This window comes from Varroa destructor, unplaced genomic scaffold (assembly GCF_002443255.2).
Source record: "Varroa destructor unplaced genomic scaffold, Vdes_3.0 BEIS01000004.1, whole genome shotgun sequence".
Taxonomy (NCBI): domain Eukaryota; kingdom Metazoa; phylum Arthropoda; class Arachnida; order Mesostigmata; family Varroidae; genus Varroa; species Varroa destructor.
The window spans coordinates 46,154,763-46,177,239 of record NW_019211457.1 but is presented as its reverse complement, the minus strand read 5'-3'; the positions used below and the strand labels follow the sequence as shown (position 1 = coordinate 46,177,239).

At 41.7% G+C, this 22,477-nt stretch overlaps 1 long non-coding RNA gene across 6 annotated transcripts; it reads left to right on the top strand.

Moving 5' to 3' along the window:
* Positions 1 to 267: 267 nt before the first annotated feature.
* Positions 268 to 22,178, top strand: LOC111249390 (uncharacterized). 6 transcript variants are annotated; one of them, XR_015326874.1, is made up of 4 exons: positions 268 to 468; positions 1,811 to 1,888; positions 20,778 to 21,012; positions 21,356 to 22,178. It is a non-coding gene; the product is annotated as an uncharacterized LOC111249390 (long non-coding RNA). The 6 variants fall into 6 exon arrangements; XR_002672893.2 differs by lacking the exons at positions 268 to 468; positions 1,811 to 1,888 and adding exons at positions 17,699 to 18,898; positions 19,217 to 19,462; XR_002672892.2 differs by lacking the exons at positions 268 to 468; positions 1,811 to 1,888 and adding exons at positions 17,700 to 18,898; positions 19,223 to 19,462.
* The last annotated feature ends 299 nt before the right edge of the window (positions 22,179 to 22,477 follow it).

Below are 22,477 nucleotides of genomic sequence, written 5' to 3'. Positions count from 1 at the left end.
TACGGTAGCGTCTTCAAGCAGAACTATTCGATGACGGCCTGAGAACGGGTGTTAACGCTGTTCTTAAAATGAAATCAGCTGGCCTTCAAACAGGACACGAATCGTCCATAGGCCTGAGAGCTCTTGTCCTGAAACTATCAACTGCGGAAAAAATTATTTTTTTTTTGCTACCGTTCTGTCATATGGACATGCAAGATGCTATAGTGCTATCTCAAAGAGCCACTATAAGAGATGCTGTAGACAAACACACGTCATACAAGACGTTCGACGAAGGAGTGCACAGTATGCAGACCGATATTAAAATAGATGCTTGTAGAGCTTGGTGAAATCTCTTATCTACACACGTAATGAGAAATCGATTGCGCTCTACGTAGATACCTCGATATCGGATGATTTCTAAAGTGTATCTTGTGAGTTCCCTGGATGTGTCGATTTAGTTCTACCGAATACAGTCGTCGACGGAAAGAGGTAGCCAAGTATACCTATTTGCTATGACTGATAAGTGTGATCTATATATTTGTTAAAGGATCTTCAAAGCGGGGCCAAAAAAAGGGGCAATTTCCATTCCTGCTAAAAGCTCATTTTGTAGTACTAAGTGATGCCAAACGTCAAGCTGATCATTGCTATTAGCTTTCTACTGCGTATAGAAGGGATTATTCTGTACTTGCAAATAGCAAATATACTTAGCTATTATAGACTTGTGAATAGATAAATGTCTCCATGTCATGAAAATGGTCCACTGAAGCAGGTGCCACGATGCTTGGGCACAACGGTACCATTCACGTGTTTGTATTATGCCTAGTTAGATGCGTATATTTATATATAGTATTTAGGCATATGCCTGGACATGTCGAACCCGAATACGAAAAGCAGCGAGGTATGGAATACAGATAAATCTTTCCTTGCCTAGAATGTCATTTCATAAGCCATTGAGCCATCAGTCGCCCAGCCGCTGTCCGATTAAGCGGTCGGATCAAGTAAGCCGTTGCAATAGGAGTGTCCGCTAACGAGAGCTACTTAGTCGTTTGCGGTGAAACGTTTTCGTGTGTTCAGACATCTATCCAAGCAGTTTTCATGTTAGTTCCTTTGCAACAAGGACAAATATCGGATTGACCTAGTCTAAAAGATCAGGCATTGCCAACAGCGGCTCTAGACTCGGATACATAACGTTGATAAGCAACAAATAAATAGTGACTGTGAATGTTTTATTCAGCTGTCCAGAAGAGGAAAGAATCAAAGCAATCTTTGTCTTTAATAATACAAAGATATCGCATAACTTATGGCAAAGCATAAAGCTGTTCGTTCCCCTAACCACTAGCTACACGTTACCTTCTAAATGTTTCTTCTACTTAAAAAAAATCTGTGTAATGGCAGTTATACATTTGGTCTTTCTCAACGTTTCAACAACAATACCAATGCAAAGGCCGAATCAGCTGATTTATACATTATGAGTTGTGATTTTGTACAACGGCAGTGACCGTAAACGGCTGTGTAACTCTGGTAAGAGAATTCGCCTATTCGTTACCGGTCACAGATTATGATAGGCCAGCAGTTATAGTGGGATGAACCCATCGTTCCTTATACGGGGCGCTGTTGAAAGATTGTCCTGCGTTGATTCGTCTTAGTAAGAAGAATTAAGGTTTTAAAAGATGACAATTAAACGACAGACAGGGTAGTGGAATGACAGGTTTCGTCTTGTGGATATTTAAGGACCCCAGCTAGCGGGTTTATTCTAGTTATCAAATCTCAATAGATATATTTGGTTGTCCTTCTAGGATAGCTAAATGAGAAGCAAAACATTCTTTTTCAGAGAAACGAAGGGCATTGCTGACGAGCTACTCTATGATTGAGCATGTTCTATGTAAATTACGCATGGTAAATTTACTTGGTAAGTGACTTTCATAGAAATCTGTCATAAATAATCTATTTATATGTATTTAATGTTAAATGTAAGATCGATTGAAAGGCAATAATTGTTTCAGATTCCCGATAACTTAGCCTATGGGACGGGACGTCTTAAACGTTTGTCATGTGAGAAGCAGATCTCTATGAATACACTATAGTGTGCAATGGACATCTAATAAAAGCAGGAAACACACTGTGGCCATTACCAACTATGCAAGGGTCCTAAGTAAAAATAGCCAAACCATTACGAATTTAATATCACCATAATGTGACAAGTAAAACAGGGAACAGGATTAAGAAAATACTGACCGTTTTTTTAAGGTCTGACTTTTAAGGTCGCCCAGTTTTGACGAGTCCTTGACCAAATAATGCCCGTATGTAGGTCACAAGACAAATCAGTGCCTACGGACAATGTTACTGAGTGTTGTAGGCTGCAGAGTTAACCGTTATTGACAAATATCAATGTTGACCGGCCTGATTTATGGCTGCGGCTGGACAAGTTGTGTCTAAACGTAGCTTACACAGACACACACCAATGGCACGAGTCTCCGGTGAGCCGTGACGTAATCTGAAAATTGCCGATGCAAGAATACGTGAAGATGAGCGTCTCTAATTGGGCACGGGTTCCTATTAATAATATTGATTGTCAGCAGCTTGCTGGCTTCCGGGATGAATGTCGAAAGGAAGACGCTTTAGGAAAAAATATAAATGTCAGTTATACCTAGTCCTTTTTTACAACAAATCTTGTCCTGTAGAACCAAAGCTGCGGTCTGCCACAATTCAATCGCAGATATGTATACACGTGAACTGGATGAACGCCATTTCACTGATCGATCTCTTCTATGGATTTCATCTTGTACGGTCAAGCAAATTTTACCTTGAAACAGGAAACGCTTTTAGATCAATCGTTAACTTATCCCTTAATTGAATTTTCTATTGTTTTTCTACATACATTTTAATATTTTGTCGCCCGATATTGTGGTTGTTAATTTGCTACAAAATTCTACTAATGTACCCTCTATAAAAACGCACTACAGAAACAATACGATGTTATACAATTACTAGCTGTTGTTTCTATCTGATATTTTGCGTCATTTACATGCATTTCTTTGGATATAATAACACAAAAGCTAGTCTACTGTTTGCCACGAAACAATATCTATGTACAACGATTAGCTAGACAACTTTTGTACTTAGAGCTAGCACTTAACTTGCGCGGCTTGATGTAACTGAGAATAACGTTAATAATTTTACAATGGCTCGTCAGAAATACCCGTTATCCAGTGACTGTCACAAGAAAGATAACGCGATCTTGGCTTGACGTAGTATCAACGAACGTTGCTGATCCAAAAGCGTGTTAAGGTAAACAAAGAACCATGGCATTCGCTATGCCGTGATCATATAGATCCTGATGTAAATGGGTTTATTTGCCCATTTTATTTAGTTGGATTTTCACACGAAAACAGGCTAGGACAGCTCACATCGCAGCTAATGTTATTTATTTTAAAACGTTTAGCTATTGTTACTCTGTATCTGAATCAAGAATAGGTGTCGGCAATGCAAAAATTATCATCGGCTAGAGTCATGTGTGCGCAACTGGCTGGCTATGATTAGTCCACGAAGGACGGTCCAGAGAGAAAAAAAACTATTATCAATTTGCAGGAAAAGCCATGCAATGTGCACTAAGCATAGAAAAGGAAAAGTAAAATACATATTAATTAATATGCAGACCAAGACGGCACGTATTTTGTCGGTACTACGCTCACCTGAAGGGTACACGTATCTTATTTAGAAGTAGTTTTGTCAATGAACATGACCTTTTTAACACATTCACCTTTTAACTACTTGAAGACCTAACGATGGCTTTTGCGCAAGCTATCTCTACATGTCCTGTAATGATGTTCGGAATAATTTCGTCTCACTTTTCGTTTTTCAAATTACTTCAAGGGCTGTCCATTTTCTACTGGAGAAAAAAAAGTTGCTTCAATAGCCTAGCGCAAATCACTCTGGTCATTGGAATCTGTCGGATATTTTTCGAAGTTCCTGCAAAATCTTGCTGAAGTTCGTTGGTCAAAATCGCAGATCTCTACAGGGCTGGCGCTAGAATGGGAGAGACAAGACCCCTGTACTTGGCTGTTCTGAACTTCGTAGGGTCTTTCTCGTTACGATGTATTGCCACTCGGAGAAAGACGTATACCAATTCATAAGGCAAGCATGTCGAGGAACGCACTTGACAACAACCAACGAAAAAACTCACGGGAAATCATCGTCTAGCCGATCGATACAACGATACGATCGTAGCGTGGCGATGAAGTTTGTTCTCATAATTTTCATAATACGTGAGCAGCGCACGTAGTACAAAATTTCACTTATTCAGCTAAGTTTAGAATTATTATGTTAGCCCGCGCGCTATCCTTCATCCCGTTGTACCTATTACTCAAGTATCTGGAAACGCTCGATGTAAATTCAAGCTATCATCGATTATTCCCGATCACAGAGTGGCCCGGTGTTAAAACGTTGCGGAGTTAGGACTGGTGAGGTCTGTGTTTTTCATGCATACTCTAAAATTAATCTGGGGTTACCTTTTGAAAGACAATCAAATGAACCCTCTATGATCGTTCTTTCTATACGCTTCGGAGCTTTGATCTATTTTCGATGTAAAAGCAGTTCGGAGAAGGAAACGCTTCGTAGGCTTTAATAAAGCTTGATAGAAATAGTGGGATCTGTGTCATCCCCGAAGATTGTGACGGCTTATTAGTCACCCCGGAAAAGTAAATAGTGCAAGTAAAAATAACAAATCGCATCCGTATATAAACACCGTATACGACCCTTTTAAAATGTCTACAGATAAGAGATTTCTCGTATCTGAAACGTGTACACTGTACACGTTTCTATCGGCATCTTCTCAAAATAGTACTATCCATTCTCTGCACACTTTCTACATAATAGTTACTGATAGTAATATTTGACACTATCTCCCAATAGTCAAAAGAAATAGTGAAGTTTTAGAATTGAATCTTGGTTTTGTTTGGTCAGACCTCGCCTTGAGAGTGTTACGCACGGCACTGAGCCTACCTTTGTTTTCGACGTCCTACCCGTATGACCTACATCTCGTCAGCTGTGATGACGCGTTGGAGCACACAAACACGCACGCGCTTCTTTTGTCTAAGTTTTTAAGATTTTCCGAGGACAATTGATGGATCCGCGTTTGTTCAAAGTGTAGGTCTTTCGGCAAAATTCTTTCTGTTTTTTTTAAGCTTTTTAAAATGGTCTAATATGACTTGTGCGACGTGAATAAGTATTCTACAAGATCCGGGACGCGGTTTAGTGATTTCCTGCTGTTCTCTTCTATATTTACAGTAACACGTCGACCCAGAATGATGCTCGTACGTCGTAGAACTGTTGGTGCCAGTCATAGATGCAGGGTTAACTTTAGGCCTGGTCTACAAAGGTCCTTTGCACTTCGTATAAGCATACGATTTCGTTCTTAACATATACGTATGTGATACACGTTTTTTGATGCAGTATTCCCGTTTTAAAATACCTAGGCAGCACCAAAAGTTGCTTACCATAAAGCGCTTCTAATGTTAAAAAAAAAAACAGGCAAGTGAGTGTGACACTACAAGTCCAGCCATGGGTCGGTTTTTAACAAACAAAAAACAGACTTTCTATACGACATTTTCCTTAGATAAGGGAACACAAAATGTATGTCCTAAGGTTGGACCTAAGCTAAATCGATAGGATCGATTGAAAATGAGCTCTTTGTGTGATTGTTGATTAACTGTGAATAATCATGGGCAAAAGTTCCAATAGCAACGTCAATGAAGTTCATTTGGCCAGATACTATTTTAACCCTGTACCCTACAGTGTCACAGGCCGCATCACCTACAAGTAAACTGGCGACATTCTTCGAAGCTGTTGCGAGGGTTCGCCTTTTAAGAAATACAGACTTATTGAAGGTTAGTCCATACACGCACGTAGTAAAGATAACGGTGGCATTTAAAATTGTTTAATTTAGATAAGCGCCAGTGTCGTCATTCTGAGTCTCGCGATCTACTGTACGATGTACGACCTAGAGCCATAGTGCTCAAAGCGGGTGTCAGATAGGATCAGTTAATAACGTGCAAAACCTATTAACTGAATAGGCTTAATGAACCTAACATGGAGCAGTTGACCTACAGGGAACTGTTCAATTTTCGATCGAGATATAAAAAATAGCAAAGTTCAACTACGCTTTGAAAGCTGGCAGGTGTAGTAAGTAGAACGCTTACGTATTATTATTATTATTATATGCTAGCAACAAGGATAAGACCTAATTTATGCTTGCAATGCAAATTATAGTGGCTGAAGTGACAAGTAACGGTTAGATGCCAAAGCTTGTTATCACCCCTGGAAGTTTGCAAGCTCCATTCCAAAAGGGACAGCTCTCTTTTGTACGAGGCACCGTATATATGCAAAAAGCTGATTTGGCATTAAGAATCTTAGTCAGCGCAATTGATTGAGAGACTTGACTTTCGCAAAGAGTAAGTTCTATTCGAGATTTAGAGAAATTGCTTTGTTGTCCTCAAGTGCTAAGGTCGTACATAAGACAACCCACTGTAACTGTGAGAAGATGCTGGAAAAAAATTACCAAAGTCTTAAGGGGGTATAGTAGTTGTATTTATAATGGTCAATAACCAAAATATACCTGGAATATTGATTTTGAATTCGAGAACAGATTAACGGTTAATGACTGATTTGGCTATCAAAGATAAAATGGCAATAGACACATGTTTATTAAATATAGCACAGCTAAGCCAGCCTTGTTAAACGTTTAGCGTTAACATTCGGGAACTCGCAGAACTACATGAGCTATATGCGCAATAGGTTCATATATACATGTGTGCCCTAACCGTTTTATAGTCGGTTATTAAGTCAGACAGACCATATGTAACAAGAACGAAGATATCGCGTTCAGAAGTGTGCCCTACGGCTTTTACGAGCTAAAAATAGGCGGACCAGATAACAACTGCAGTCGTATCAACTAATGGAGAAATATTAAAACTTTCAACGAATTAGAATTAGTAAGACGCGTATCGAAACTCTGTTAATTTTCCACAGGGTTCTATAGTGGCTGTCACCGAGGCAAAATAAAGCCTTTATTAAAGGTTACAAATACACGAGGGTAAACGTTAAGCTGTTCATTGCTTATCAGCACAATAGGAAACAAGCTAATGTATCTTTCAAGATGTTCACCGAAAAGTAGATAATCCCGTTTCAGTCAACACCATTACGTTAACTGGCCTCTAGAAATTTCGCGTTGCTGATGGATCGAACCCAAGCCGCCCAACTGTCACGCCAGCACGTGACCGCTGAACCGCCGACGTGCCATAGTTAACAATCGCAGGCCCTCGTTAACGTATATTAATTTCTGTGTTTCACAACATTTGTTGACCTCGTTTTCGGACAAAAACAAAAATAGGATATCAGTTCATGTTCCTGCACACCTTCTGGTCATTGGTCGGGAATTGTAATGGCTCGATTTAGGTAGAAGATTGCTATCTTGAACTCTGCGAAACGATGATAGAGGATCAATGCGTGAACGCTGTTCCTCGATTATGAGGTGGTACAATTCGGTGTCGTTGCTTTCGAGAAATATGTGAATAGGGATTGAATGAGCTTGGTACGTTCGATGCTGTACGTTTCCACTTGTGTATAGCGTTCGATTAGGTATGTGATGCGTCTAAAGCCTGCGATAACCGATAAGAGTCCCACTGCCGCATACTTCCCTGAGAGACTCATCGATTTTCATCAATTACTTTTATTCTCTCCATAAATATCCATGACGGTTCCAATAGCACTTTAACGCGCGCCGATTATCTATTTTGTACTACCGGAGCAACAAAGTTACTCTAACATAACAGTAGCCATGCCTCCCGTTATGCCAAACGATCCCGATTATCGTCCTATTCGTCACGGACACTTTCATCCAAGCTCGATTTAAAGAAGCTCGTCTGTACGCAAACTTGATCGAAACATATAGCTGTCAAAAACTGTGTATAAACAAAGTGACTCGAAGGTTATGGGCTTTCTATGGCCCAGCGGGATAACTTTTCGGTGCATTTATCCTCGGCCGTCTTCCACACGAGCTAAGCGGACTCGAAAGGTATGATTTTATCATCATTAGACCGACTCGTAATTGGCTGTGCCTCACTTTGTTAACCATGTTACTGTGAGTGTAAATCGCTATGCATATACTGCGTCATCCTGGCTTCGGGTAGGCAACTGTGGGTACTGTGAGCAAACGCTGCCGGTTGATTCGTTTGCTTCGGGCAGTTTTTGTGGATATAGTCGTGTTCATCTTAGTCGCCTAGGCGGCGCAAGGCAGTAGCGCTAGCGCGACCCGTCGCCCGTTGCTGTTCCTGAATGATGTCAGGTCAACTATTCTGATAAAGCGAACCACAAAGGTAAAGAAGGCATCGTCTTGTCATCAACCTCGCAATGAGCACGATGCAAACGATGTACATTGCAATAGATCTATAATTGCTGTATAGATATGTGAATAAGTATGCATATATGCCTTTAGCTACGGAGTCAGTGGCTACGAAGCGCTTCTTGCCAGCCAAAAGAGTTGGCCGTTCCATTGATCGACCGCTAATCGCCCCCTGGTGATGTTCCTCCAGAGGAGGCATAAGGTACGGCCTGACGGGCACGAGTGATTCGTCAACAAACGGAAATGACCACCAGACCAAGTCGTATGGCAGGCGCGTAACCACCTGCACGGAGCAGTGCTTGCTTAGCTCTGTTTCAAGAGCGGTACAGAGGAGTACAAAATGCAAGATGAAGTTGTGTGGGGACTTTCTTCCGAAGAAAGCAGGTTTGCCGGAAGTATTATTGTCTACCCATGAAGAAGCTGGCGTAATCTTCAGGAAGTTAGCGAGTGCCAAGGGGTCCTTGCTAAAGGAGGCCGAGTATGAGGTTTTTTCTTGAACTGCATTCTAACAGCGGCGATATCAGAAAAGTAATAGTAGGAAGGCAGTGAAGTGAATTCATACGCTGAGATAGTCGGGGCGGCTTGAGGCTATATACCAAAGGAGCCTTACGGTTGCTGGTTGGAACAAAACGACCTGATTCTTTTAAGAACCATCCGGCACCACAACGAGTGTGACTCGGGCCAGCCCACCAGTTGACTCACCTCGAACCTCTACGAGGCCGACCTCGCAGCGCATCGATTAGCGAACCATCAATGGGCAGCAATGATGGCTGTACTCGCAAGAGACTGGACTGTCCTAAACTTAGACAAGGCACCCTCTATCGGTGTAACCGAAAAAAATTGCGACCTGTACTTGTGCGGGTAGCAAAGGCCTAGGCATTTCGTAAGTCAGATGACTTACAACAGAAAATTATCGCTGTGGGACAGAGGGATTTGCACCTGTGTATGCGGCTGCGTTGTTTGCAGAAATGTCCGCAGGGAAAACCGTGGAACTATGTCCCCTATTCACAACGGATCTGGGAATCCGCCACCCGAAAAAAGGTGAGCGTAGATCCTATCGACGAGAGGCAGTAGCCAAAGAAAAACCCATCCAACAGGTGCTAAGCTTTAGGGGATATCGACTGCAGAACGAAAAAATGTATCAACCGCGGACTAGGGAGTACAGACGTGGCCGAGTTCTAGTACTAATAATTAGCGCGAGTGGCTGTGGAACGCTCGTTCTTGACAACAGTGGCGTTCTGCCATAATATATTATATAAGGCTTATTTACGCTTACTAGATCGATCTAACGATAGTGGCATCGGGTTCAGCAGACGATCAACAAAGGGCGATTGTAGGCGTGGACGGGAGCGCCGTCACCGCACGAAACATTAATATCAAATACGTTGGTTTGAGGAAAGTCATATCGGAATAGCGGCTTGTTCAGGAAGGCAGCAGCTTGTTTTCGTTACCGCTTTTTCTATGCTATTTTATAGATTATTATAAGAATAAAATTGGGTACTAGTGTCTTAAATCTCTAAATGGAAATATCTGCCGCCGATTTTACATTTACAACAAAAGAAAGCGTTTTGATTTCCATCCATTTCTTGCGACTCTTGCCACCTATGACATTTGGTCGGGAGTTTTACCACCACCACATGATGCTCAGCTCGAAGAAAAAAAGTGGCCACCACGCATCCGAGGGTATAATAGATTTACATCATTTAATTCTATAAAATACATCATTTTGGAAGTAGCTTCGAGTTCATATATATGAAAAGTATCTATCAAGGTATGTGCCATTACGGCATAAATGGCAGTGATTAGCTTTCGTCAATTGTGCATTACATACAAGGCCATACATACGAGTCCTAAAAGAACGACGTATCAGGTCGCCCTTTTTAACTCTTGCTTTGGGTTTCTTTATATCATCTCTCCTCATTAGGAGACGCTTCGTTAACTGTGACAGCGTTTAACCGGCACTGGCTATCGGCACCGCCTGTCTGGTGTCAGACGGGTGTTCCAATAAAGGGACCGCGACTGCTAAAAGGGCGAACTCATACGCGTGTCATAGATACACAGTGTCTTCAATGTTGTATAGACGAGTGTTCTGTATAATGTAGATTCGGCGGAGTAGTTTCCGCCAGCTGTGTTTTGGCAATTTTTTTTACCGCCATCGCAGCTGCGGCAGTCAAATAGCAACTCACGTAATTACAGCAAAAGTTTGTCGTCACTGGACGATCCGTTTCTGGTTGGTGTCGATGCGTCCGTAACGTCCACGCGATCTTCAAAGTATTAATGGCGCTAACAACAACGCTGGTAGTGGTAACAACATCAAGACCCGATGGTGAAAAGCGAAGGGTGTCGCGATTTCTGTTGATCGCTATGCGTGTTTATACACAAATAAGGGAAAGCTCAACATTGTAAATGGCAATTCCTCTCTGTCTATCGGCCCGTTCCTACATTCTGTCTAGATACTAGTACTAATTATGGTTTCGACACACTTAATAATAATAAACGCGATATTTTTACATAGGTCAAGCTCGACGTTACGGCTCAATGATTACGGTCGTCACGTACGAGATTGTTGGACAACTCAACACACCAACTTATGGCCTTTGATTGATCGGTGGTGTTTGCAATTCGCGCACGATTAATGAAGCTGCCTTTATGTGACATTTTGATTAATTTCACTGTATTACTGTAACATCTCACCCCCGTTAACAAGTTCTTTTCGATAATATTTAAGTTCTAAAGTACAATTCTATGGGGCATCTGACTCGTCGATACACGTTGGTTAGATACGTGCGTAGACCTTAAATCGATCCTGACCTTGTGCCTAGTAGGATCACATTCTTTCGTTCGTCCGAACGAATTAACGAATCAGTCTATCGACGTGGGACAGCTTCAGAAAAAAAACTTTTTTTTTTTATTGTGCACACCTAAATGAAAGTATATAGAGAGAAGTATTGATAAACCAAAAAATTGAATCGAAACCGCTGGATGGAAAGAGCTTAACTGTTCTTTCTGCTTTTTGTCCTCCGGGGTGATTTTTTTGTTAATGCTACATCGAAAGGTTTTTATTTTTTAACAATTTTCCAACAAAGTAAGTCATCCTGAAAAATGTCAAGGGTACATCAGTCTGCAGGTCCCTTCAAAATAAGCGGTCGTGTCCTATTGGAGCATTGAAGTCTCAATATGAGGAGTCCGGATTAGCGAAGAAGTTCGACTTCAACTCAAAAAAGCATTTGTTAAAAGCCTTAAAAGTCAAAGCGTGACCGTTACTGCAAATTTTATTTAGGCTGCAATCGGTCTGGAAATTTGTTAAGTGTTTAAATTTTATCTCGCTGAATATAAGATCACTCTCAAAATTGCGACGCATGTCCTCAGTCTAAGCAGATGTAGATCAAGCCGATGATGCCGTCCTGGGCCGATGCCAGAGCAACTTTATCTTAAAGAATTTTTATTAGACTTGTAGGGGAAATCATCACAGCTCCAAACAGGTTCTAATAAACGTGCTGGACCTGACAACGATTATAAAAAAATATTACACTTTGTTTTAGCCAACTAGAATTCTGGCTGAACCAACAACGTGGGGATATTTCTGTGAGTAAAAAAAGTCCGTATTTAGTAAATCAAAGTCTTGTTAAAACCATTCGTAGACTCTAACAGTTAAAATGTCTTCTAATGGACCGATGGTGAAGTTTGACCATCATACGAGATAGGAGCCAAGCCGGACAATAAATTAGATATAAAAGTCCTTTTTCCACTAACACTGTCTTGTATGATATACTATATTCATTTTAGGTTTAATAACTAAACGATTTACCAAAGAAACGATCCACCTTAAGCATGCTCAACGCAACGCTACGAACGTCTGTTGCAGGGGTCGCTTATAGGACACGCATCGTATAAATACGTCGGCCAGACACGCGGGTAACTTTAACAGCTGTTAATGCCGTTCCTTCTTATTACTTCATAATTTTTCCCGCCGGTATATAATATAATACAGCCAGATAATATCTGTATTATGAACGTTTTCAATGTCGAGATAATCTGAATGCAGGAAACCGATGCTTTTTTCTTTCGCTGTAAACAAATAAGCCCCTTAGCTTGTTTTTTGTCGAATTCAAAGCGTCCACATCGGTCGGTTGAGGTTAGTGAGGCTAGTTTAGGCAAGACAAGCATCGTCACTCTGATCCAGTAGGTTTTCACGCGTGACGTAGATCATTCTAGTTTTAACCAACCTGCTGGCCCAGCCGTGTTCAACTCTACAAATGAAAAATTCCTACTGTTCTTATATGGAAAAGTTCGTTTAAATTGGCGTTTACTTCCACTTTAAAGTTGTCAGTTGAGTATTTGTTTGCGAGCTTTTTTTATGGCACTGTTAGCTTTGAACGCTGTCGAACGAGTGCTAAATAGGTTTTTTGCTCTCCCATCTGCCGCGTGTGCAGACAAATATATCATTTTATACAAATGAAAGCCAGTTTTGTCATAAAGAGCCACCGATAGGTACATGGCTCAACTAATACAGATGTCTTCAAACCGGATAACAAAGCCAAAATCGGAGTAGCACATCGTAACTTCGAAGATGGTTGATGTGGTTCATTAGTTTAAACCCGTTCGTACAACGACGTTAACAAGTTCGTATAACTTACGTACACTGAAGCCTTCCCTTTTTTTGCTTCTGTATCATTGATCTGGCTCTGCTTATTGTCGTGCAGATGGCGTTGACGACGCAGGATTTTCATTGAATTCAGGCTTAGCTCCAATACCCATCTTATTATCCTGAATTCTTAATTGAATTGAGTCATACCCAACAAACAACGAAGGATAAACTTACATTATACATGAATTTCAAACGCGGTCTGATTAGCCCCCTAAGTTATGTGAAACTGCTCGGAAATGTGAACTGGCAGTCAGTAACGGCGATCTTGTACGTAGAAAATAGAATAAGTGTGAACAAGATACAGCTGTTTATTAGCGGACATAGCGTAACACGGGTTAGCTGTTTTCCTATGGGGGACCAGTCAGTAGACGTTCGACCGCCATTAGCAAAAAGCATGACACAATGGAGCTAACAAAATGGTGATGAACATGGATTGAATGCTAAAAGCACCCGTATTCGTAGAACACGTTTATCATTCGTCCCATACATATAACTCGTTTATTTGTTTGTTACTTAATATGCCTTGCTAATATGCTGTCCGCAAGGTGGCGTTGTGTTTGTCTGCGTAACTGTTTTGTCATCAATATTCAATGGGAAAGTGAATTGTTTTTCAGCATTCTTTTTCATGCAATTGTAAGACCCGCCAATGGAATTCGAAATAGAGCCATAGAAAACAGGCAGCGGCAGCGACACGCCATCGTAATGTCCGTTGTTTTGTTTACTATTCTCCCAGGTCGTGGCAGTGAATCGGTTTCTTAGAAAGGGACGCACACGCCTTAATAATTCTCAAATATATTAAAATTAGTTTCATAAAAATGTGCCTATCTACTTGTCGACCCACAAAAGAACAGTAACGACAGCGTTCTACTCATGTCGGACACCGTTCCGCTTGTCACCTACTTGTTTCGATTCGAGAGACCATATCGAAGGTTATTCTGAGTCGCTCTTCGAAACCCCCTTCGCTAGCAGCGCCTAACCATTCAGCAGTGGCAGGGTTTCTAACGAGTGTCCTAGTCGTCCAATAATTGTGCTCCTTCACCTTGACCTTAGTAATCTTATTGCCTCTAGTAACTAATAACTGCCATTCAGAAGAAACAAGTTATTAAACCGAATACGTAAATACGATCGTTACTGGTTAGAAACATCTATGCGAATAGATTGAATAGCTAATTACGGAGGTTCGCCCATCGGCCGTCAATGATTTGAGGTGACGCTATCGTGTACCAGCTCATTTATTATGCTGATGATATCACCCTGAAGGGGACATGGTCTCCGAACTATAATAATAACAACAGCAGTAATATTTTGATGCTTGTAGTTTAAGCAAGTAGAGCCGAAAGGCCTTCGTTCTATTTTAATAGATGACGACACGAATCTCTTCCACGTGCGACAAATACTGTCCTTCGTGCGCCATTACCATGTTATTACTAGCTCCACCATAAGAGTCTTTGTATGCTAGCTTCCATTTACTACTACTATTGTCTTTGTTAACACAACCAACACGAGTTGACACGTCGTCTCGGACTCAGGCGCCAGCCGTAGCCTTTTCTCTATCGCTCGCCCTTTCATACTATACGAGCGCTGACAGGACAATGATCCGACGATGGCGACGATAAGGTATCGTCTGGCTGAGCGACCAATTTCAGTGTTAACATGGCTTTACTACAGAAGACCAAAGTCTTTTGCTTATGATCACGATCGTTATCAAATCGAGGACTGTGTAAACAGCGACGGCTCCGGAAACCATCGACAGAACATGGCGATGCTGTCTCCTCTGCGTACTCCGGCTATTATCATCGTCTCTATACCGTTACATAGTTCCTACTGGATGCGTCGATTGCATTACACCGCTCTGGTAGGCTTTTCGTTATCGAGGCATGGCCGCGTTACATACACCGTCGTGCAATATAACATTCCCGCCCCCATAAAGGCTAATCCTGCTCGTTGCTACTCCCGCCGCCGCCGCCGCTGCTATAGACCCAGTATCGTTCCTGATGCTGCAGTTTTCATTTCAGCGCATTACAATTAAGCGAGTGATATGTCCTCAGCAGGCGAGCATGTTGTATGGTGGAGCTTTTCCTTATCTGGATGGCGTCGCCGGAGATTGAGCAAAGATAAAATAGAGAGCACAGCAAATACAGATAAGGTCTGGCGAAGCCCTTCCATCCGGCAAGTACTTTCTTGTAGGCACGGAGTGCACGCAAGAACAAGACGTACCTGATCGTGATATTGGAAACAGGAACCCAAATGGCGAAACTTTTTGTAGCGCTGACGTCTCTCTTAAAACGACGATTTATCAATAGGGTAAATCAGGGTCCTTAGCTCTAATTGGGTGCATGCTATAGCCAGTTACCAAACCGCTAGTACGGAGCGTCGAATCCGCGACACACAACCTCTGCAGCAACAAGGTCTGCCGGTTATAACTGAAGTATTACGTTACCGACTATGACGCTATACAGTAAGGCAAAGCTTTATGCAGGTCGCACAATAACAAGCAATTTGGAGAAGACACCTTGCGTGATACCATCAGAAAATATCTTGTGGTACTTTTTTTTTAGTTTTAGAAATAAAAACCCTGTGTTGATGACACGAATCGGAAAACAAATTATTATGTTTGACCAATTAGAGTTTTACGTAACTGTGAACATGCAAAATCCTACTGTTCCAGTTCTCTTGAGTAGCTTGAGATTCTTATGGCCTAAGCTGCTTTACGAACTTTTTGATAAAAAGGCATACAAAGTGTTTTGGGCCTTTTTGTCGGTGGACTTTAAATTCTACGACAAACGATTATAAAGTTCAACGATAACTTCTAACTTGAGTAACCAGACTACTCGTGTCGACGGAACGACAAATTACTACGTCGAAGCGTTCACACGATCATCTTAGCACTGCGGTAGTAGATCGCTTGTATATGCAAATGGATACGGGCGTATTTGTACATCTATCAAATCTCCTATGTAGTAGGTGGTTTCGGGGTAGAAAAAGTTTTGCGAATTATCACTAGCCTCAAAACCGTAGACGGCGATTGCGACCACGTTCGCGATCTACGGCTATCTTCCCATGGATCGTTTCCTTATGCAGGGCTCCATATCGTGCAAATGAATGCTTAATTCCTACAATGTTCTTACAATGGTACCATTACACGGAGTAGATATCCTATAGATTTCGTCACCGTCTATTGAACCGTATGATACCTATTGACCCGTAACAGGGATCGGCACAGGTTTGATCCGTTCGGCTATGTTAGCGTTCGCTTTCGGGCTCGTATTTTTTCCGCGTGCGAACATTACCTCTACACGTAAAACCGTATATTTATCATAACCAGTGCATAGAAAAATACGTTTTTGTTATACAACGTTATCTGTCAGATTGTGTTAGAAGGTTGTGCTCTTTTCGCAGACAATAGCTCTGCGGAGCAGTTAGCGGATCTGATCTATCACAATGTTTACATTGGAAATACTAGATAGGCCTTAGTAGTTGGTAACGTTTTTAACATTGCAGTACGAGTTGGCTCGTATGACGAACTAGAATTTAGTTTATAACTTATGTCTCTGTCATCTGTCGAACTCTACCGTCAGGTTCTACCTAATTGGCTATTACACTTAATTCCAACCAGCTGTCGTTGTGCTGTTACGTTTTCGCAGCGAGTGGAGGACTATCCGGCCACCTAGACTATATTATTTAGCCTGATGTAGAGCTAAATTTGTTTCGACGACGTGCATATTTACGTGTTATCGCACCAAACGCTCGAGCGTTCAATAGACGAAACGGGCTGTCCTTAACAAACATTGGCCAAGCATGTCGGGCAAACCCCTTGCCTAGATGAGTTAGTGGTTTTACGTAACGTTTGATCGAAGCTTATAGGAAAGCACATATCTGAACATCGATTGCTACCGTGTTTCACTCCTCCCCGGTATCTCACCGTAACAGCCAAACTTATAGGGAATGCATAAGAAAAAGCAAACAAATCAAAGAGATAACATCACTCTCTATTTTGTTGCCCAGTAGTTTTTCTCACTTCTATGCGCGAAGGCTGTTTTGCCATTTGACTCGGGCCATATTTAGTTAACTTAGTTACCAGTCCTATACACGACTTATTGTCAGAGATGATTTGGCTGTTCGTGCGGATTTTGGGGCAAGGTGTTTGCCATCGTATCGTTCACTATTGACCTGCGACCGAAGAAAAAAGAGCAATTATTACGACAGCAAAGCGTATCTCGGATTTGTAGCAAAGCATTAGACATATCGAAAGGTTGAAATATAGTAGAGCTGAATCAAGTGTTTTTTCTACGCAGATTTGATAGTTCCTACGTTTTTTCTCGTCTTAGCGAAACGTATACGATCAGTTCCGAGATGGTCTCACCTGTTTAGTGCTAACTCTTCTATTTGAACATTATTTACATGTGCCTCATGTAAATATACGATTATCTATCCCTCTACGAAGAACCTGAGCTTTGTCGAGAAGTCGCTCGCAAACATGTAAATTCAATAAGGCTTTCAAAAACATAGTAAGCCTGCAGTAAACAAGTGAGACGAACTAGCAAACATTTTGATGATACGGCTAGTAGAATTCAATCGCAGCAGCGGAGCTTGGGTGCAATGGTCACTTAGCAACAAGCGATGGCGGACTTGGACATAGCTTACTTATCTGGAACGAGACGAGTCGTGTTTGTCCGTCGAAAGCTGCTTCCTCTTTAGTCGCCTACGAGTTGTCGTACTAATGGTCATGTTAGCTCGAGGCCAACTGCTGGCAAAGGTAGGCACCAGAGAGGAGCGGAAGGGGAGAAAAGGTGGCAGAGATCTTGAACCAGGACATCGAAGTGTCTTCATTTTATGATGCGATTTGGGTTACAGAAAAATAGGACATGATTGGATTGTCTAATGCAGAGCCAGCCAATCCCGTTATCACGTTCGATGTCCATTGCCCAATCGGAACATCGGCGACGACTATCTAAGACAACCTGAAAACTGTTCCTATGCTGCAACCTAGACCCATTTGCTGTCGTTGTAGTTGCTGCTTTTGCTAATAATCAATAACTAGCGCACTGCCACAAAACAGAAACCTATATTGTTGTACAACAGTGGGCAATCATGATACATACAGCATCGGCAAGTTCAGGCTGTAACAGTTACCATCCACTCGTAAGTTCGTCCATACCCCTGAACGACGTGTCTCAGATACAGAACTAACTCGCGTAACGACTAGATTAACTAGCACATAACAACACAACCTATCTGACACGAAAAATACAAATAGAAACGGAGTCGTTTCTATTGGAAAGTTAAGTCCCCTGGCTAGCAGCTTTGCAGCGGTCGGCACCTCAGCGTCCTCGCCGTCTTTCGCTAGTTCTCGACGCCCAAAGCTTTGCCGCATGTTCGTACGTCGATAACGATTTTCTGATCGTTCAGTCAAATTAGCGGACACGCCAATAAATGTCTTAGGCGCAAAGAACACTTACAACATTTTTTGCCATTATCGAACACTCATTGGACTCATTTTTGTTGTCGGCGACCACTCTCCGGCCGGGTGTTGACAGGCTGGACCTGCATCCTGTACGTGCCTATGTTTCCCGTGTAGAATCAAAGTGTTCCTTTTATCATTGGAACCTATTTTCATCGGCTAATCGACGACTGGGTAACACAGCAGAGTCGTCTGCTAACCTAACGATGTTACTGTTATTATTTTTGCGTTGTTGACGGGTGAGTTACGCTTCCGAGGAGTCTACCGTTGCCACTATGCGAACATTACATTGAGACCCGTAATGAAGCCTATTGTTCAAATACATGCTACTTGGACAACGAGACGTTAAGCTTCACTGAATTCGTCTTTGAAGTCGAGTAAAAGTGCCGTTAAAAAGAGACATCAATTTGTGGTGCGTAATATTAGATACGGAAACCGCTCAGCCTAGAGACCCCATACCCGTGTCTGTATTCTTACCATATAATTAATGAACAAAACTGACATAGCAAAGCGAGGCCATAAATCATAAAATGCTATAGTGTCCTAAATTGTTATGTGCTCATCTGTCGTTCGTATTTGATCAACTACGCCATGTACGATCGTCCTGTTCATACAGGAACGTGTAGATTTACTAGAGTCGGAGTGTTTGCTGGTGAAAAGTGTTGTTTTTTTTTTCAAAATTAATAATGAATAATTTATTCGTTACATTTTACACTGTTGCTATGTCGAGCTTAAGGTGATACTCCGTACAGGATCGTCCTGTCGAGCTTTCGAGATGAGTTTTTTGCAATACGTATGACACGGAACCTCTACTGAGTCGCATATAAATAGAAGTGCAATGTTTATATTGTCTTGCTCTCCGTTCGTGTCGGGAGGCGAAGTCTCGGATTGTAACATATGAGATATATTGAGGGGTATTTATTGCTTTCAACATCACTATGCACTCCAACATTCACTCGACGCATCCTCGAAAATGGTTAGTATGGCTTACAGGGTGTAGAATTATATAATGTTTATATTTTACTAAAAGATCATTTCACAAATTCGTCTTCTCTGCTAGGTTTCGCTCAAGATAAACAAGTCGAAATGAACATGATTAGGTAAAATGCTTCCTAGGTACATTTAGAGTGCGCTGTTCATTGTTTCTGTTGGCAACCTTCACAAGCTATATGTGATCTGTGCCCGTGCGGGCGCCCCTGCGTCGCCTGTATTCGAACAACACAACTGCTTACCCGTCTGACAACTTTCAGCGTAACGTATAAATCTATCGTTACCAGGGGCTTTGATTATAATGTTACCGACATAAACAGGAGTCGACTGCCTACGGCAGACTCAGTGAGCGGATCCGGCACGACAACGCTGGTCAGTCAATCAGACTTCTTCGCTGAATGCAGACACGCCGAACACGAAAACATCGAAACATGTACATCTTTGACAGCTCTTCCAGTATGGCTTGCGTCTCGTGCGTGAAGTGTTTTTGATCAGCAAGATTGTGTGCTGCTCGCAGCTGACGCGTAGACATCGGCCGTCGATACTGTGAAACGAAACGCGAGAGAGAAGTCCCAAGACGACAGCATGCAATGCTATAGAATACTTTAGAATAGATTTTCGGTAAAATATTGTGCGTCCTTTTATGGCGCTGACGAGCAAAAGCGATAGCAGTTGGAGACTCGACAGCGGCTCGATGAGACGGAAGTAAACATTCACTTTCATGAACAACTAGAACATGTCGTCCTTTAGTAAGAATAAGGCTGAATCCTTTGACATCGTGTCTGAACGTGTAGCACCGCATTGCGTCTCATATTAGCAAGCTAAATAAATATAATCTACATGTGGGCTCAATGCTTTTATATTTTGGGATGGCTAAACGCTTCCCGAAATAGTGTTTCTATAGTCGACAGCTTGAACATTGTAATCGAATGAAAGTCTGTGCTTTCCACGACCAGTTCAGTTAGATCTGTCACGAACGTTCCGTTCGTGAGAATTGCGTGTCATCGTAGCTGAATGTCCAGCACTTGGTACCTACACGTATCACAGATAAGTAAAGCCAACGCACAACATCGCCGTGAAATCGGTACCAGGGGGCGAAATTGCCCGATTAAGGAAAGGGTCGACCTGCCTTGAGTTAGTGGGAAACCTTATAAAGGTACGGACAGGTACTAATCCTGTTAATTGCTGACCAGTAAATCGATGTTGATGCGGACGAGTGTTAGATATGAGGCTAGAGCAAAAACCGTGGCAGTTCGTGCATTGTTTGGATACTGCGCTCACTAGTACACACTAAATTCCAGGCTAAGAGATAAATGCTGGCCTCGAGTAAGGTACGACTGGGAAACCTGAACTTATTCAGTACGTGTCCGCTTCCCTACAGCCTCCATGCAAAGATACGTAAATTCAACATACGTAACTAGTCCAGCGAAGCATAGGGATAACCAGATGAGACAAATTTCCTCAGCCCACACTCTGGACCCAACGGAGCAATGAAGAAGCAATTGAAAACTTGTGTGCGCAAACACGCTTATCAAGGTATACAGATTAGCACTTTTAGCTTAGAAATTGTAGAAACCCCCTTCCTATGTTCCGCAGTTGTGGGGTAGTTTTGCTACAATATTATAAGGACAACTATTCCATGTTCCCATTTGTTCACAGCTATGTATATGTATTTCACAGAGCTTGATCTATCGACATAATTGAAAAGTACGTATCCTAGGAACAGCTCAAAAATTACCTGCAAGATTTGTTGTGTCCGAATCAGCTAATGCTATACAAGTTAGCGATACTGTCATCTAATTTAGAAGTTCGATTAAAACCATAGCCAACAAAGCTGAGAATTTCATTTGTTGCTATAATTTTGTTGTTGCAATTCCAGCCAAAAAGAAAGGTGGCCCTGTTATATAATGATAAACCTGGATGAAATCATTACGATGTAACACACGACCGAACGAGCTAATGTCTGCAACGACGACATCATAAAATTGTTTGCCAAATCTTTTGTTGCTTCGCGATAACTGATCAGTTTATAAACTTTGTGCTTCATTTTAGTCTGCTTGCTTTACATGTTCCAGATAAGGAAGAGCTGTAAGGAAGTTCAGCCAGAACGATCTTCAGTTATCGCTGGATTAGCTGGCGTAAGCTCAGCTAGCGGCAATCCACCACAAGTCGGTAGCACTTTGTGATCCCACGAAATTGTAGGCGAAAATTTCCACACAAACATTTCCGCAGTCGAGTAACCGTGTTTACAACCATTCCAGCCGAACAAAACCCTATTGTGTTTCTCCATATTAACCTGATAACGTTCATTTATACCTTTATGAGATCCCAAGAAGCTCCAACTATATTCAATATAATTACAATTGGTTTGAATTTACAGTTATGCTCGTCGTACTCACTCAAAACTATCAACCGGTATCTTCTATCACGGGCTCACTAACAGCTGCTGTATTTAGTACATAGTGTGTATGTAAATTCAACCGGTACAAAAATGAATGCTGGTATTTATATATATATATATATATATATATATATATATATATATATATATATATAGTATAACCTGATAGGCTAGCAAATGATCTATCTACGATGCTGTCTCTTCGAGTAAGCAGCCATGATCTATGTGTTGTGTCAGCTTAGCATATGGGTCTGGCGTAACCCATGGAAACAGGCTTTATACAATTGAGATAATAAATGAATCGCGTTCATTTTACGCCACGCGTTTTTTTTCTTCGATTTTATAATAAATACGTTCATGGTGTCGCTTATCAGTAGGCCGATTTAGTTTGTTCACGTGACAAATACAGCCATACGAATCACTCCACCGTTGCAGAATCGGTCGGTCGGCGAAACTTAAGTTCAGTTTCGTTAACTACTTCGTAAACTTAAGTTCGTACGGGTAACTTCTAGCGTGAACCCGACGTTTTATGCTATGACGATGTGGCCTAGCGTGTTTATATTCTAGTTCTATCCGAGATAATGTATCAATACACTCCAA